This window comes from Pezoporus wallicus, unplaced genomic scaffold, assembly GCF_028554395.1.
Source record: "Pezoporus wallicus isolate ANWC-B61680 ecotype Strahan unplaced genomic scaffold, APGP_CSIRO_Pwel_v1 contig_4816, whole genome shotgun sequence".
NCBI classification, from domain to species: Eukaryota; Metazoa; Chordata; class Aves; order Psittaciformes; family Psittacidae; genus Pezoporus; species Pezoporus wallicus.
Genome location: NW_026640990.1, coordinates 1,496,540 through 1,514,234, shown reverse-complemented (window position 1 = coordinate 1,514,234; position 17,695 = coordinate 1,496,540). Strand labels below are relative to the sequence as shown.

The 17,695-nt window shown below is 38.0% G+C and overlaps 1 protein-coding gene across 2 annotated transcripts in view; it reads left to right on the top strand.

Moving 5' to 3' along the window:
• BMPR1A (bone morphogenetic protein receptor type 1A) overlaps positions 1-17,695 on the top strand; it is an 81,035-nt gene that overhangs the window by 35,961 nt on the left and 27,379 nt on the right. The window contains exon 2 of one of the 2 annotated variants that reach the window (XM_057421516.1): positions 5,125-5,246. The exons of the other annotated variant lie outside the window; for it this stretch is intronic. The gene's annotated coding sequence lies outside the window, so the exon portion shown is untranslated. The remainder of the gene's footprint in view (positions 1-5,124; positions 5,247-17,695) is intronic. 2 annotated transcript variants of the gene reach the window in all.

Genomic DNA, 17,695 nt, shown 5'->3' with positions numbered 1-17,695 from the left:
GTGTCCTGAACTAATTTGTCTCAACCAGACACGTAGAAAGGCCAAACCACTGCAATACAGATGTGAAGAGGAGTATGACACGAAGTGCTGGCATATTGTATTATTCTGTGCAATTTTAACCCTTGCAAGGATAATTTGGTGATTGTTTATTGAAACTTAAATGCGGGCATCAAGTTAATTTTAAAAATTAACTTTCATGTAGCTGTATCTTTACTGAAGTGATTTTGAGCTAGCTTGCCTTGAGGATTGGATAAATGTGTGTGAACTTCATTTCAGACTCTTATTTTCCCGTCTTGCTACCTGGAAAACTTAGTGTTCAGAGGGTGGAAAGTGATATGTTTGTTCAGGCCTCGCATTTTATTTCATGTACCATTCCTATTGAATTTGGAAGGGCTGTTGGTTCAGCAGGATGTCCTTTCTCCTATACCTTCTCTGTTCCACAGATAAAACCACAAAGCCCTAGATGTGCCACAGGCAATAAGGTATTTGCTTTTCCCTGCATGCTGTGGGGTTTTCTCACATGTAAATTTGGTGAAAAGGTTCTCCTTAAGAAATTCGTATCATTAGACATGAACTTTGAAGTAGGATTTGGAAATTTGGCATAGCTGCTTTCCACTTTCAAGTTCCACTCAGATTTCACAGCTACAGCGGACTTCTAAAAGCCGTATACTCACTGTTTTTCAAACTTTCTAGCTTACAGCAACTGGCTAAATTTTGTAGTGGCAGTCATGAGACTGTTAACTGCCATCTAGGCTGCCATCTGGGCCTGCAGTTTTATTTCCTTTATGCATAGATTTCTAACAAAAAGTCTTTTGTTTAGGGCTGTAGTTTCCCTGAAATAGAGTAATTCTGCTTCCGAAACCTTTCCTGCATATGGTTAACAGAGCCATCAGCTGACCATAAGGTCTCTGACACTGTGTACCTAGATGTGTTCCTAGCACCACCTGCTTTTCTCCTTCTTGTCTTTGCTCCCACCCCGAATCTCAAACACTAAAGCTTATTGCCTCGTTTGGGTTTTCTTTTTTTCTGATTTAACTGTTTGTCTGCTGTCACCATAGAGAGAAACATGACTGCTACTGCTGAACCCAGGACACCCATGTCTGTGACATGATCTGAATTTACAGGAAGTTCAAAACAAGTTATGTTTCACAGATTGGGATAAAGGTATGATTAGTTGAACAGTTAACTGCACAAGTGAAGCCCTGATGGCTGGGGGAAGTAAACGAACAGGAAAGAAATAACTGGAAGCTGGAGTGAATAGAGAAGCATTTAACTGTAGTCTGTAGCAATGAGTCCTTGTGTGATCATGTGCTTAAGTGATATTGAATTACATCAACTGTTATGTTACTTTAATTAAAGTTACTTTCCAAACTTAGGTTCCTTAATTTTGCATTCAAAATGAACCCCTCAATTACAGATGTCTGATAGCACAAAGATTTGCTATTTGCACGCTTCTGTTTGTATAAACTGTGGGAAGTCAATTCTCATTTAAAAGTAGAGCCCACCTGCTCATCCTGTCTTCCTGCAATTGCAGATTTTCCGTGTGCCAACCTTTTATGTCTGGTTTGGGGCTAAAAGCTGTGGTGCCTACTCGGTACAGGTTTGTCAGTTTAGTAAAATGTTTATAGCCACATCAGGAATCCTTCATCTACCTCTGATGTCTTACTCTGCTGTGAAATTTCTAGTACTGAAGGAATGAAAGTTACATATCCCACCCACACCCCAAATAAAGGGCAGTTCTCAAAATTTGGCATATTTCCCCAACTGCAACAAGTAGCAAGGTCCTTTGAGAAGGAAGAGGTAATTCAAGCTGAAAACTGGTGGGGCAGTTTGAACAAAGGGGGAATGAATTGAAGGAACAGAATGCAGGGAGAGTCAAGTGCCAGGGAAGTTTTATCATGAAGAAACAGGTGAGGGAAAGAGTTGGATGTAGCCCTGGAGCTGGAGGAACTGGAGCTACTGAGAAGGGAAGCAGGATCTAGAGATAAGTGGGAAGACAAGAAAAAGCAGTCCACAGTCCTCTGGGTGAGTCAGTCTGACTTGAGCTTTGCTACTGCGTGTTCCTCCTGTCAGGCCTGCTCATGGCTGCTGGTTCCTTCCTTCTTCCCCTGCAAATGAGGTTTAGAAATCAGCTCTGACTGTTCCCAGGGACCAGCCAATGGCAGCAAATTTGCAGTTTTCTGGGTTAGGTAGGCAGTTGCTGTACTCATGCAACTCAGACTTTTATTTCCCTCAATCGGATGCTGGTATTTCTGAATTAACAGTGTATGAAGATCCTGAATTTAATCCTAACATGTAGAAAAATTCCCAGATAAATCTAGGTTTAATATGTAACTAACTAGTGACAAGCACTGTGAGGCTCTGTACTTGTTTCTGCTTCTTTTAGTCATTGTAGTGGACCAAGTTGTAATGAAAGTGGAGTTCTGCAAATAATTTATTGAACAGTTTTATTTCATTCTTAATGGCATTTCTCCAGAAGATGCCATCAAGAATGGTACTACACATTTTGAAAAACTAAACCATTAAAAATTAAGCATTTTGGATGCCTGTATTAAATATTTAACTCAATTGATTTTTATAAAATTAAGCATGTTCTTATGTAGCATCTTACGCCAATGCAGGAAATGGAAGAAATGGAAGAAATAGTAATGAGTGAGGTCACTCGCATAAATTAATAATTATTATTCACTTCAGTCCCATCTCTGACAGAGGTTTTGTAGTTCCCTTTTTTAAAGGGAGAGGTGAGTTTGGAACTGACACAACAAAAATTTAAGTTGTAAAAGAGGCTGTGTCCATGTTATCAAGCAGTGGGATATAATTGGATCAGATCTGTCACGTGCTAAGAACCTGGCATCCAACCTATACAGGTGATGAGGGTTTTATTTCAAGCTGGTCCTCATCTGATTCTGTGGCTAAATTCCTGTCCGTGGTTGGAGCTTGTACAGTGCACACCTGAAGCTCATTCTCTGATTTAGTTTTACTTAAAAGAAATCTGGTTCATGTAGTTGGAGGCTCCTTTGTAATGTAAAGCAAAGCAAGGAAAATAGGGTTGTTTGGGAGATTGACTTAAAAAGTGCAGCCTGATTTGAATTAAATGCTAATATAGACATACCTAGAGTCATGCAGATCTGGAAATTAACCAAAATTTTGTTTGGTAACAGAGCATGTATATCTGATACATGGCAGTGGGATCAGGAAATGCAAGGAATGCTTACAGAAATTGTCAGTTACTAAGAATTTCATCAATTTGGGAGTCTGGAAGAAAACATCAGGAGGACATCGGTTTAGAAATAAATAAAAAAGGCCCAGATTGGCATTGTTCAGAAATGTCTTTATGCTTGTAAAGCAGCCTCTTTAAATAATACAAAAGTGGCCTTCATTTAAATTTGATACTAGATACAAGGGAGTTGGAGGTGCTGTAAAAACAGAAAACTCACCAACTTTTTTCTGGTTTGTAGTTGTTTCTTTTGGAATCCAGCAGAGGACAAACTCAGGTTCTTTGGTTATAAAGAGGAAGAGATGGATATATTTTGCAGATTCTTTACTTTAAAGAAGCAAAAATCTCAATAAACACTTTTGCATGGAAGAATGTTTTTTCAGTTTTACCATGGAAGAAATAACAGTCAAGTGTCAGCCTGTCTGCTCAGTGGAGACAGTTGTCTTTAAGAACTGGTGCTATCTGATACTCAGGATGGCTTCAGGTTACCATTTTACACAAATTTATTATTTATTACCGAGACTATTAAACCTCAGTGTGTGAGGAACAGTGCTTATAAATGGACATGGAGACAGAAGTATTCTGACCTTCTTGTTATGGTAAAGGTCTTTATTGGTACTTAGGAAAAGAGAAGGAAAGTGGATGCTGAAACTCCTCCTCTGCTGGACATCATGCAGGCACATGGCTTGTCTGCCCCAGTACTATTTGCCTTGGCATTCAAAAATAAGTCTTTACATCTATACGTTATAAGATTTTTAACAGCATAGCTGGATTACTGACATCTAAGCCTTTGTGTTACTTTCAAGGTCTTATGTCTGAAGTTGTAAAACTGAGACTTGTAAATGATAAAATTCTTGTGTCACCTTTTTGAAAGCTTTGGATGATGGAAAAATTAAAAAATTGTGACACTTATAAAATGGGAATAGTTGGCAATAGGTGATACGTGCTCAAGATGGAATCTAAGTAATAAAGCTGATAATCCTAACTTAGCTATCCACAATGCATTTGAAAACACTGGGACTTGAAAGTCAGACTTGCTCACAGTCGTTGAAGAGTGCTGGGTAAGAGCCTGTGCTGTGCTTTCCTCTAATGCTTGGGCATATGTCAGTTCAGAAACACAAAAAAAAACAAAACCAACCTGTTGCCAGTACTTTTTTTCCAAATTTGTGTTTTGCTGCTTCTTCCCAAGAGTAATTATGCCTGTGTGCAGCTACAATAAGCCTATTGATTACTTCTCGGTATATCACAGTTACTTCTGTGGTGGAACTAATGTGGTCACACCAGTGGATTTTTGTTGTGAAACTGCAGTCTTACAGATTCTCCAGTGCTTAGTAAAGACTGGCTTGTGCATTGTTTGTTTGTGTTTTCCACTGGTGTCACTGCCAAAGTGTCCTTTCTCTTGTCTGCTCCCTGTTTTTTAAACCCAGAGCAACAAAACAAACCCACCCATAAAAAGCTGGTATCTGGAGGCTTGCAGATCTTGCTGGTATAGATCGGGTGAATCCAGGAGTTACTGGGAGAGAGCAGAAAGGCTTGTTCTATGAAGATTTTTAACATCCTTCCTCCCTGACATCATCATTCATCTAAGACAAACCTGTATTTAAATAAAAAGTTGGAAATATGTTGGTTTTTTTTAACAAGTATCTGAGTGAATAAATTAATGCTATAATTAAATTAAATTTAAATGCTTTTTAGTGTCAGTATTTTACAAATATATCGCAGCTGTTCAACTGTTACAAATGCAGAAGTCCAAAGTCTTTCCTAGCTAGGAGCAGCTCATAATAACAGATGGTTTCTGTAATGCCAGATACCAGTATCTGCAATGTACAGTTCACATTATGTGCTATAAACTGTCAATACAATTTCTTCAGTTATCTCTTAAGTCAGTTTTTGTTCCTGTTTTACAGATCAGTAGAAATATGCATCTCCATAATATTACCTTTGAACTAATGAAGTGGAAGTACAGATGAAAACAGTCTGGAGGAAGCTTGAAGTACACTACAGTTTCATTCAGTTTCCCAATTCTGAGGTAAGGTTAACGCATGCAAAATTTTATTTCAAGTATTTCAGGCATAAAAAGCATGATAAGCAGCCACCCTATCTTGTAAAAACTTCTGTATGCTAATGACAGTCTTTAATACTGTACTGAAAGAGCTGTATGATCTACTCTCTGTCCATGTTTCACTTACAAGAAAAGATCAAATGGCAATTACTGAGACATCTGTTACAGAAAGATATGCTGGCAAAAAGTTACCACGAGACAAATTTTATATGGTACAGTCTGCAAACAGAGCAACAGGTAGTATAGGTTTAACATACTTATGTGCTACTTAAAAGTAAAGGACATGGGCTCGATTCTGAAAATTAGGGAGTTCACACTGGCACAAAACCAAGAACTAATTTTCCTCCTTTTTTCTCCTTGAAAAGGAGAGCAGATCATTTCTCCTCCAGTGAGAGAGACAGTTGAACAATAAATAACAGTTCCTGGATTGTTTATCAATAGAGGACTCTGCAGATGAGGCACTGTCTTGAAAGGTCATTCTTTTGTCTATCAGAAAGAACAGTTTATATTCTCAGGCTTATAATACAAGCAAATTCCAAAATTGAGATTGTTTGGGGAACATGTGCATGTTAATAGAAGACTGTGTACTTTAAGATTTATTTGTAGCATTAAATAGCTTAACCTAGATGGTCTGCCATGGACACTAGAACCACACCAGCCATTTAGAAGAGTGATTGATGTGCTGACTTGAAAGGATAATCTGTATTTGGTAAATCTCAGGGTTTTCTAAGGTATGGGGTTGGTAGAGGGTAAAGAATGGGTCATCATAAACCAGTTCTTTCATCACTCTGACCTCTTTTCTTAATGATCCCACTCACATTTAGAGCTGGTGCAGTACTTAGCGAAGTAGTGCTGTAATCTTTGTTAATGAAAAATCTCACTCCTTTCATAGAAGAGATTTGAGGGAAGGGCAGTGCTTGGAGACGCCATGTATAGGTAAGTTCTCTGAATAAAAAGTACCAGTAAATGCTAATTAGCGTCTTTTGAGATACCATCTGTATTTCCCTCTTGAGTGTCTTTCAGAGCTATCCTGAATTGAAGTGAGGTAAAAAATGCATGGTTGCCCTGCTGTTATGCAGAAGGAAAGAGAGCAGAGGGATTTTTGGTGATACTTATTGTTTTGCTCATATGGCTGGGCAAAAGCTTTCTGGTGTCAAGCATCAGGTTGTATAAGCATATTGATCCAGTTGGTTTGAAAACACTGGACGCAGTATGATTTCAAAGGGAAAAAGCAAAACAGACCCAACGTCACCACCCCCAAACCAGCTTCCCAAGATGCTTCCCCTCCCCCCCCCCGCCCCTTGTCTACTTTCTTTTAAAAAGTAATAGTATTGACAACAGTTGAGGGAAGGAGGTTATATTATGCTTTCCCTGTATGTAAATAGCCTATCTGGCAAAAATAAAATGGCAACACCATTCCACCACAAAACCTCTGTATCTTGATACAGTGTGTCCTGTTTTTACTAGGTATTACAGGTTTGTAAGTCAACAAGCACCCAAGCAGTAAGAAGGGAGCATATCAGATCCAAATAAAAATAAGTCCTTTTGCTAATAATTTCTATTCCTGTGTATGTTTTACCTCCTGCTTTCAAACCTTTGTACTTGAATTTCAGTAGTCAGGCAACAAAGACAAAATTAAAAAAATAAGGTTATGAAAGCCAAAAGAGGGAAAAACTATAAATATCAGATGTGGACAGAGCACATCGTCCCAGGTGTTGATCAGACATTTTATGTACTTCCCAAGTGAATGATCTATGGTATTGTATTTCATAGTCTGACCTCCTTTCAAGTGTATTTTTTTGAGCCCATTTATGACTTGACACGCACAAAACTCTATGAAAGTGAGTGCTTTAGTTTTAAATGTTTGTTATATACAAAAGGGACATTTTGTTCGCATCTAGATCTGCTGTCTTATAACTTCTTTATTAGCTCCTAGTTGGTGGGCAGAGAGAAATTGTGATTATATATCTCATGTTATCTCCATGTTAAAGTTCAGTGAAGAGGATCATACAAATCTCTGACAGTTCTCAAGATGGTTTATTTTAATATTTCTGTAATATGGAATCTCTCTGTTATATGCCCCTTCCTTGTGCTTTTGCTAGTACTACTCTGTTTTTTGAGGCAACGTAAAATTTTATTACATCTTACTTAGTAGGGTAAATGTCTTTTAATTGTAACTATGAACTTGTGCAAGTCTTTAGCATTTCTAGTGTGATGTAGGTGTTTTCTTTGGGGTATTAAAAACTGGGTTTGGATGATCTCCCTCCCCCCCCCAGTATAAAATATTCCCTTAGTTTGACTTGCCTACTGCAAGGCATCAGCTAGGAGATTAAAGACCCGATTGACAGTTTAGGAATAAATTCGTACTTCTCAGCTTCTAGTTTCTGTAGAGTTGTCATCTTTCTGTCCTCTCCCATACCGGTGGTGGTAGAACTATCTTTTCTCATGAGCTTGGTCGTTCAGTAGCTAAGAACACATGGCAAAGTGTTTCAGAATGAAATCTGCCAGTGATGAGATGGTGTTCCTGCAATGGTTTTCTTATTAACATCAAGACTGCGTAAGAAGTCCATTCAGTTAGGAAGCAATTATTCTGTAAGGTTGGGTTAGCTGCCACTGAATTTGCTTTGCTAGGAGTTAATTCCATAACAAACAGGCTGAGCCACTTCAGGCTTAAACCACAAATGGGAAATGCAGGTCAGTGTGCTCAAATCATTTTCCAGGAGTGGAGTAACCGGAAGTCAGTGTCATCTTTTGAATCAGTTGATCAAAACAGGAAGTGCCAGTGATGCTACTTCAGAGCTGCTCTATTCTTCAGCGTGCTATCACATGTTTTGCTGGTCTTTTGACCAATATCCTCCTCACACTGCTTTCCTTACTTCCATTTGGCCTCATTTATCCTGGGTTGTTCCAGGTGTGTGACGATTTTGACTCAGCATAAAACAAGAGCCTTCCCTATTGGACCAAGACTGTAAGGTTCAGGAAGGTCGAGTTAAGCTGTCCAAGTATGCCATCATTCAACTGTTTTTAGTTTGGCTCTGTTCAGCTCAGAAGATCCTATTAAATGTGTCACATTTAATCACGAAGAAATTCAGACATGTTCCTGTGTAGTAAGAGGCGGCTGTATTTTGCATATTATTTGTGTATCTGATGAGATGAACATTTGTTTCTGATTGTACTGTTTTAAAGCTGCCTTAAGAAGTCAGTGACGGACTAGGTTCCTCTGAACTAGGTTTAATAGTCGAGAATGTTTTCTCCATAGGTTCCCAGGTAATGAAATGTTAGATGAAATGTTCCTGAAGTTCTGTAGTTGATACGGAATTGCATGGCAATAAATCCAGGGATACAGTTAAAATGTAATTTAAAATCATAAACAGCTACTTGTTAACAAAAATCTAAGGTTGATTTAGATAAGGGTCCTCGTGTAACACCCTGTATCTTCATAAAAAAAACGTGTGATGGAAACTTGCCAGTTTTCTGATTTCTAATCCAGGTATGAAATATCATTAAAAAAATAATAATGAAATGTGTATCATAGGCAAGTCTAGGTAAAGAAGGCATACTTTTTATCATCTCTTTAAAGCATTTATGTTCTGCATTTACAACACAATACAGGAATTTCAGAATCTTGAGTAATAATTTGAATCTTTTAAAACTTAAATATTCTGCTCTGAAACTTTTCTTTGTTAAAATACTTCTGGTGAAAAATAATGGTAAATAGGTAGCAATGTTTGTGAATATTCATGAATTACTTAATCATCTGGTATGTAATTTACATATTTTTCCAGTTTTTGAAAACAGAGAAATCTGTTGTGCAATAGAATGGAAAATAATTTCTTGATGGTACAGGTTAATTAAAAAAAAAAAAAAATCTCCCCCCCCAACCAAACCACAGGGATTTTTTTCCCCATGTGCTTTGTCATGAACTGACTTGGTATAATAATGGCAGTAGTTATTTCCGATACTGTAATTGAAATATTAGGATGGTGTGTTTTACATGTCAAGGGAAGAAAAGACATAAAACACTTGCTACTGTGTGCAGGTGCACAGAGTCTTAAAGTATAGACACCATTTAGTCTTAGGATGCTAGTAAGTTTGCTAGTTATACTTAGAAATAAGCCTAAGTTGCTTACAAAATTAGTGAGAAAACAGAATAACAATATTCTGTTGTTACAATGGAATGGTTTGAAAAGAGGAAAAAAAAAAACCACCCCAAACCCAACAACCAAACAGATGAGGTGGCTATATGCCAAAAGATAGTAATAGTATAGTTGTATTTACTAACAGTCTGAAGAGCAAGCTAACAGAAAAAAAAGGCAAGATCATAGAACTATAGAACAGAATCATGGAACAGTTTGGGTTGGAAGGGACCTTCAAAGCTCATCTAGTCCAACCCCCCCACAATGAGCAGGGACATCCTGAACTAGATCAGGTTGCTCAGAACCACATCCAGCCTGGCCCTGAATGTCTCCAGCAATGGCACATCTTCCACCTTTCTGGGCAACCTGTTCCAGTATTTTACCACCCTCATTGTAAATTTCTTCTTTGCATCCAGCCTGAATCTCCCCTCTTTCAGTTTAAGACCCCTCATCCTATCACAACAGGCCCTGCTAAAAAGTCTGTCCCCATCTTTCTTATAGGCCCCTTTTAAGAACCAAAAGGTTGCAATAAGGTCTGCCCGGAATCTTCTCCAGGCTGAACAACCCAGACTCTCTCAGACTTTCCTCACAGGAGAGGTGTTCCATCCCTCTGATCATTTCTGTGGCTCTCCTCTGGACCTGATCCAACTGGTCCATATCTTTCCTGTACTGAGGACTCCAGAGTTGGATGCAGAACTGCAGGTAGGGTCTCACCAGGGCAGAGTAGAGGGGCAGAATCACTTCCCTTGCCCTGCTGATACTATAGCTTGGGAAAAAATAAAGGAAGTAGCCACATTTCTAGAATGACTAATGAAGCAAGGGTGATGAAGGCAAAAGGTACTTTAATAGTATTTCAGTATGAATTTAGGATAAGGAAAATGTAACTCTAGGTGGGATGAGCTGCAGTCAAATACTTGCTTTAAGGGAGGAAAGGGGTACCTTGTTGCACTCTTCACTGTAACAAGGATTTTGGTGTTGACACAGTAGACAGTTATTTAGTTAAAGTAGTAAGGTAGATAGCTATAGAAATATTAAAACACTAAAATAGATTATCCATGGAAAAGTAGACATTGTTGTGACATTTTAGAAACACAGTGGCATACCTGTGTCTGGAAAGCTGTGACAAGACTGTGTTATCTTAGTACACAAAAGCCCACTACCCATCCATTCTCGTGGACCCAGTTATTAGCACTTTCAGTGCATGTGTAAAGGTAATGAAATGGATGGTCCCCATCTTCTGCAACTCTGTGAATCCACAAATCGGAAAGACAACATATTTAGGACTAAGTACTTGGTTTACACAATCCTCTGAATTCTTACCTCAGTGAGAGGTAAGAATTGTCTGGTCCAGTGTTTAATATGTATTTAAAAGAATAATTATGTGGATGATCAAATGCATAAGGTGCATGGAAAAAAATATGCATATTCCTGCATTTGTACATGTTGTATATAAATTTTTGAAAACAGCAGCCTCGTGTTGTTAATTTTGTTAATGTTAATTTCCTAGAAGTTGTGCCTTGCTTATGTTAAGAGGAAGTTTCTGTGCACTCGGTATTGATTGTTTTGATAAAGATAGGTCATCTTGCACTCAGGTTTTAAGTGTTTGCAGTTGAATACAGTTATCTACACAAAATCTGAATCCATTAGAGTAATGCTAGAGGGGTCAGCTGTCCTACCTGTTAGGAGAATTTCTATAGTAAAGATGTGCAGAAAGATGCCCAAAATGGTACACTTGACCACACTTCAAACAGTTTGTTGTTGTTGTTCTGAGATTTAAAATGCCTGTTCTCATTCAGACATGTTTCTTCAAGTTGCTGGTATTTGCAAAACAATTATTTGTTTCAATTGTCAGGTGAAGCATGTGAAAAATGTTTCTGTAAAACAGCATGATCTTGGCTTTCAATGGAATGAAAATGATTAGGAGTCTGCCTGTAGAGAGGAAACTCCCTGAAATATTTGAGATGACAGTGTATGAGAAAAGAGATGTTTATACAGGTGTCTTGAAGTTCTGTGCATTTTAAATTGTCATAGGATTTTCAAATGTGCACTTGCAATCTACTCAGTATTTTCCCCCTCAGTGAACTGGTTGGTTGGCAGAATCCTCAATCTTTGAATTAATGAGACTTTAAATGGGAGTTATGGGGGGTTCTTTATCAGTCTTACAAAATCAGCATCAACAGTTTTGTTGCTCTTACGGTGTCCATACATCGGTAGGTGTTAACTTTTTCCCTCCCCTGCCTGTTACTCAGCCAGAGTCTGAGCAGTAGCTGAATCCTTTTGTGGACATACAGTATCATGAAAAGAAAGCATACTGTCACCACTCCTGTGATGGGGAAGCACAGAAAAAGCATCTGGAAAGATCTTCTGGAAGTCTTGAACAAGGGAGAGTAGCTTCTCCTGCTGTTGTTGGTCAGTTGTGTTCAATAGGAATTCAGAATCTAGTATGAATTGTATTGCATACTTTAAAGCAAGTAAGCCTCCTAATTACTAGGTATTGTGTATGTTACTTTTAAATGTGTTAATGAGTCTGAGAACTTTACAGCTAGTGAATTAGTAAGCCAGAGTTAATGAAGAGGTGACTTGGGAGGCAGATGGATTTACTTTTTAAGATTTTATTTATTTATAGCTTAAGGAATTGTTGAGACACCAGAGGAGATACGTTTAACAATGATGGGGGAAATGTTTGCACTTAAATTGTGCCCAAATTATTCCTTTGTAGTGGAGTATGGGCGGTTTGTCACACACCACGAGGGTCAAAGAGAAAAAGTAGGAAAGCATGTGAGTGCTTTGGGAAAGATGGGAAAGTTACTACTAATAAAACTCTGAATATTTTATCTCATTGAGCTTTCTAGTCATGCTTCCTGTGTGTATGGTTTTGAATTTTGTGTGGAAAAAAACCCAGCAGTATTACTTTAGCACTTAATGCAGGGAAATAAGGGACTATAACTGTTGAAGTATAAACATTACCTTTGAACTCTACTTATTGAAAGATTACTCTGTTTGGATTCAGAAATGTCTTTGAAGCTGTATTTGATGAAAGTATGTTTAAACTTAAAAGAAGTATTTTGTGTGCGTGTGCATGCCATGTTGTTTCTGTAGTCATTTAACCAAGTAGATCTACAATGTACTTGAAATTTAACTTTGGTTTGTGTTAAAGTGTATTGTCATCTCAGCAAAATTTGCAGAATGCTAACAGGGTAAGGTAAGCTCAGACACATACATCTAGAGTCCTAGAGATTTCTTCCACAACAGTAATGTCTTCTGACGTTTCTCACAATTAAAAATTAAGTATTGCGGATGAAGGTAGAAACTGAATGCAGCATAGAATTAATTTTAGATTATTTGTACTGTGGAAGCATTTTCTTATTATAGCCATCTGATTTAATAATAAGTATTTGTGAAATAACTGTGTGTGAGCATGTTATGCTTTATACATATGTGATTATAATTCTGTGATACTGAGAATAACCAAATACTTTGCAGGTTCCATGTGAGATACTGAATGTTGTAATTACAAGATACTTGCTTTCAGATGGATTTGGGTTTTTTTTTTTGCTTTTTTTTTTTTTCTGCTTGGAATTATGGAAACTGTTAACCTACTTACATGTGTTGTGGTTCTTGCAAGCTTTGGAGGTCACTAGTGAGACAGCTTGTGAGGTTACTACCCCCAGTTGTCCACCTTGCTCTTTTGCTTGAGGTCATTGCCTCTGTCGCAGTATCAAGCAGATGGTAGCTCATCAGCCACAGCTGTTCAGAGTACAGCATATTAATTTAAACTGCCACTGATTCTGGTTTAGGCTATGCTAGACCTGCCACCGACAGTACTTGCTCTCTTCTCCTGCCCTTGCTGTGGAGGTGGTAACCTCCTAGTGCTTTGTGGCTGGAGTTTGTAACTTTGTAAAAATACCCTAATAAGAGTTTCTAGTCTGAGTGTCAAGGCACGCAGATGACGGATGTTAGCTGATTATATGTGTAATTCAAAAGAGTTGTAAGAGAGGTGGAAAGGGTGCATTTCAACAATTTAATGTGAGAAGGGCAGTATAACATGAAAAGCAAATTAATAGTTAAATGTAATTTGCAAGGTATGGATCTAAAATTTTGTTTCTGTACTAAGAACACTTTAAAGAATTACCCTGCCACATTGATGTTTTATGGGAGCATAAAGAAGCAGCACCTACTACTTACTTAATTTGGCCTATTCAGCTATTAAAAGGCCTCTTTTAGGACTGATGGAGGAGACTGCTCCTTTGAGAATATCTGTGTGTTATTTACAGTGATTTGTGGCAACTGCTAGACAGTTTCTTGTATCAGCAGAGTATGGTGATTCTGTGGGCATGGCAGGCAGGTGAGGAAAATGAGGGTTAAGGCTTACTTTGCAAGCAGCATTTTGCACTAGCAAATCATGATTATGTTGAACTTGACACTCTTGTCTCTGCTGTTCATATGTATTGCACAAATACTGCTAACGAAGGACTTTCGTCTTGTCCACTGCAATGAGGAGTCCTGAATTTGGTGATATAAAAATCACATGGCTTGCTTAGGAGGTAACATTTGAAAGTGTGTTTTTATCTTACTGGCAAAATAATGTCTGAATTAATTTGGACAGCAGTTATCTTACAGGTAGTGGAACAGAAAAATATGTCCATGTTGATAGTATTAAGTCTTTTGCGGGCAAGTGGTTTGCTTTGTGTGAAATGCTCTTCTGTTGACCTTTGTTAAGACTAGATCGCATGTAACTTGCTTCACAAGGCACACCATAGTGTCTTGGTCAGATACCAGAGAGAAAGGATTTGCAGTTGTATAAGTAGGCAGCAGCGATTCCTGTGTTTAAGGCATCGCTGCTAGCAGTTTGGAGGGGATTGGTTTGTATTTTTGGTTGAGGGTTGCGCTGATAAGTAATGCTTTCTGTCCTCAATAATTTGAAACTTGTCTTCCAGGGGTAAATAAAAAAAGGGAAGGTGGAAGGAGGTGTTATGGTCTCTTTTTTTGTTACTCTTTCATAGAACGTATTATCTGCTTTGGTTGGAAAGTGGTTTAGTTTTTGGTTTTTAATAACTAAAATCATAGCCACAACTGGAGTGTAAGGAGCGAGGGCTCCATTAACAGCATTATCAAGTTGACTCTTTTGACCTTGGTAATTACTAATCTAAGCAATCGGGTATTTTCGAGCCTTGTCAGACTGGCTTGTTTAGATTTTATTTATTTTATTGGTTTCTACAAGTCTTGAATGAGGACTTAAAGAGAAAATCTAAGAAAAAAAGCTCACCAAAAATTTAACAAAAAACCCCAATCCTATGTTTATTCTTAAGAGGTAGAGGTCTTCTAGAGGGGAGCTGGTTTGCAGAGGGGGAAAACAGTATTCTTATGCTAATCCACGCTCTGGATAAGGAGCAAAGCAGCCGTGCAAACAAAGGAAGTGGAGCCAGAAAGTCTGCTCTGCAGTCTAGCACGCCTTGAAAAGCATGTCAGGCCGGGCGCCTAGGGCTGCGCAGGGGAGGGGCCAAGCAGAGGGAGGGAGAGCTCTGCTCAGCTTACTTCATGGAGCTGGCAGCTAGCCGTAAGACTTGGGAAAACCTTACTACCTAGAAAACAAGAATTAAGGGTGGAAGTGAGGGGAAGAGGGAGATGAGTACTTGCAGCCTATTTATTCTTCATGTTAAAAAAGAGCAAGCCCCTCAAACCCTATTGAATTCTCTCAGCTTTGTTGCTATTTTCTTTGTACTAAAATTGAAATTCAAGTGATGTGTGTTTTTTTTTAAATAGTACCCACTTTTTCTAAACAGTTTTCTGTGTGAGGGATGCAGATCTTAGCAACGTGCCCCTGCTCAGAAATTAGCTTACACTATCCCCAAGTGGGCAAAACGTTGCTATTGGAAAGTGTGCTGGAGCTGGAGCTGCAGGCTGGCCTAAGGATGGCACTGGGGGGCTTTGGGGTTTCTCTTCCTTGCTGCTTCTCTTGTCAGGGAAACCGATGTCAGTGACATCGGGGAAAAAGCATGGGTCTCTATAGCATGCTTTGTTACTGATTAAATTCAGTAACCAATAAGGACAGGCTGTTTTACTTAGGCACCAGGAAATGAAAATTACTCTTTTTAATCACCAAACAAAACCCCAGTTCCTGGAGACCTCTACATGAGCCCCAGAATTTGCGTAATCACCTTCACTTTGGAGGCAAAAAGTAGTTGTGAATTTCTTTTTCTAGATTGGGCAAAGGTTATAGGTGTAACAGAAACATGGGATCTAAGTATAATAAAAACTTACCCTGACAGTTTGTTGTTCTGGGGGTGTTTTTAATACAGATTAATGAACAGTTATCCTTAAATTATGGAAAAAAAATACTACAAGGTTTTGAAAGTATTCATTAGTTGTCTTCATAGTGCTGAAAGGGATGTTGAACTTTAGAAAACCTTGTGGAAGCATTTGTACTTTTAAAGGCTCTGACCCTGATTTTGGGGTCCATTGTTCACATTTTAAGAAGTGAGCAAATGCATATTCAGGTTTGAGGCCCAACTTTTTCCTTTCCTCGGCCTAGGCATGTTGTTTATATAAAATAATTGTAATTCAAAGCCAAAATACGTGGTAGGTCTTGTAAGTGGTATAGTATGACCATAATATTTTCAATAGTGATGTGTGATATTTGTAACAATTAAAATAACTTTTTCCCTGCTTATGTCCAGTGGGCAAAAGGCATTCTTTGATTTTTTTTTTTTTGAGAACAAAATTTAAAAGGTTTAAGTCGCATTCCCAGTTTGGATTTGTTAGATGTAGAGATGGAATGTATTCCATGTGAAGACTTTTCTACTTGTTCATGTTGAGTGGTATGACAGTAAGGAACTAGGAAAAATGATGAAGAGATAATAAAAACATCTAAGGATGATAGCTTCTGGGTAGAATAGCAGAAGTTGATGTCATTTATGGTAGAAGGAGCATGGGTGTCTGCCAATTGTCTTAAGGGCAGAAGCTCTCAGCCAGATAATCACTAATGTGATGGAGGTGAAAGGGGGAAATTTTTATTCAAGATGAATAAAAATTGTGTAACGAAATCTTATTTCAGTATGCTCAAATAAGAGAATGTGTCATGTTTGTAATACAGTAGGATATGTCTGAATACCTGATGGCACTGGGAAAACAGCTTTGCTTAATTTCATTACTGTTAATATAATGGCAGAAACTTTGTAGCAGTTACTTAATTGGAATTCCAGAGTAACAGTAAGATGGGCATTCAGGAATCCAGTGAGTGGCATCCCCAATTACCTAATTGTGCTGGGCATGGTAAAAAGCAGCTAGGCTTTAATTTCTTCATGGTTAGCAACTTTGTTTATGAAACAGACAAATATATCATAATTTTGTAGTTTGGCTCCTAAATTCTGACCTAAGGTACACACATTTGATATTTACAGGCAGTGTGAAATTTGCCTTTCATAAGATTTCTCTTAGAGTATCTAAGATGCATTTTGATGGCTTTTCCAGCTGCTCAAAAATAGGAACTCCTTTTTTAAGACTCCTGCTGCAGAAAGCAGTTAGGAGCCCATGTTTTCTGAATGAACAAAGCTGCTCTTGCAGTACATGTGTTAGAAACACATGGTTATAACTGTCCCACAAATAGAACTCTGATTTTTTTTTTTTTTTTGTTTCAGTCTTTTGGGAAGTATATAGTGCACACACGTGTGTGCTTCATTTAACATTTCAGATTTTGTAGCAATTGTCAGAGGGAGAAAGACCGTTGAAATAATTCACACAATCTTTTGGCTTTAAAATTTATGCAGTCACTAGTAGTTTTAATTAACTCTAATAAAATTTGCAGTTTAATGGTATTATGTTTGTGAGTTTGCACAGATTAGTGCCTAAACAAGTGGGACCTTATTTGAAGTAGGTTTTGTTGATGGCCATTCAGCCAACAAGTTTGCAATAGCCAGCAGTCTTTTCCATCAACTGTATGATTTCTTCATAGATTTTGGTGATGGATTGACCTGTGTTTTTTAACTTCACATATTTGACATCACTTTAGCACAGCTAGTTTGGCTGTTACAGTATGGCACTTTTCTACAATTTGTGTAAGCATGGCTTGCCATAAACTAACATTTTGAAAGTAGGCTTGTATGAGTATTTGAGAATATTACACAATACAGAATCTGTAACTTTTATTTAAACTTACTTTCTTATTATGGAACTGGTTAAATTTGACTGTTTAACTTCAAACAAGCTCAGGTAACCTATAGTTCTCCTTGTGTTATGAATAACAAAACAGAGTTTTGAGGGTTCTTCTGGATCATAGTCTGC